Raw genomic sequence first — 1,386 nt, 5'->3', positions numbered from 1 at the left:
ATTGTACACAGTAACAGCAACATTGTGCGATAACTAACTTTGATATGCTTAACTCTTCTCAGCAATGCAAGGATCTAAGACAACTCCAAAAGAAGCACGATGGAAAATGCCATCCATATCCAGAGAAAGAACTTTGGAGTCTGAATGCAGATGGAGGCATGCTATTTGCTCTCTTTTTTGTTGTTGTTATTATTGTTTTGTTTTGTTTCTTCTTTCTCATGATTCCTCCCATTGGTTCTAATTCTTCTTTACAACAGGACTAATGTGAAAATGTTTAATATGAATATATATGTAGAACCTATATCAGATTGCATGCTATCTTGAGGAGAGCAGAGGGGAGGGAGGAGGAGAAAATTTAAAACTCAAAATCTATGAAAGTGAATTTTGATAACTAAAAATAAATTTAATTTTTAAAAAAGAAAACTATCTTTGCATGTAATTAGAAAAAATAAAATATTGTTTATTTAAAAAAAGGTGCCTTGTTAGATGATTAAATGGAACTGGGATGCTTGTTATGGGCCCCATAAAATTGGGTGAGAGGAGAGGATACTACTGATGGGGGCTTGGGCCAATGGCAGAGAAAAGAGGTACCTCACCCACCCTCTAACCTGAGAATCCTAAGGGGGAGGTGAGGATGAGAATCCTAAGGAGAGAGTGAGGCCACAGCATAAACATTGCACTGAAAATATTTGGTCTCAATGCCAAGCACAGAGATGTGGCAGCTAAAGTTGAAAGCATTTTAGAGTACAAGTTCACTTGAAAATATTATGAAGACATTAAAAAAAATTTATGAACAACACGTTTATGAAACAACAGTTGCATAAAACTGGAACTCAATGGAAGGGAAAATGAGCCTGTAGAAATCTTGGCATGAGATTCAACTAAGCCAAATCATCAGAAGACCACTTATAATTGTAAGTGGAAAGGGGGGGGGAGAGGGAGGGAGGGAGGGAGGGAGGGAGGGAGGGAGAGAGAGAGAGAGAGAGAGACAGAAACAACAGATCTGCCAGCATTTTTGTTGTGATTACGTCTCATTATGAGGACAGTGGAAACAGCACATGATTGAGAAAAACATCATAAACTACCAAATAACATACCTACTTTCTCATTCATTGTTTGTTGATTTAAAAAAGAAATTAAATCACTAAGGCAAAAACACAACTTTGTTTTTTTGTTAAATACTTCCTTAAACATCCTTTTTCAACAAGGTGAAGTCCATGAAAATATTAAGATTGGTAAAGATTCCTTGTCTGATGCAACCTTTGAGGTAACTGCCCAGTGATCCTCTGATTATCAACAAAAACTGAAGTAGAAAAGAGAGAGGTGTATCCCTCATGTTACCATCCCATATCTCTCCTGTCTTTCTTATTCAAACTTGCAGGAAAA

The sequence above is a fragment of the Vombatus ursinus genome, unplaced genomic scaffold, assembly GCF_900497805.2.
Source record: "Vombatus ursinus unplaced genomic scaffold, bare-nosed wombat genome assembly UNPS02014841.1, whole genome shotgun sequence".
Lineage (NCBI taxonomy): Eukaryota > Metazoa > Chordata > Mammalia > Diprotodontia > Vombatidae > Vombatus > Vombatus ursinus.
This window is presented reverse-complemented; position numbering follows the sequence as displayed.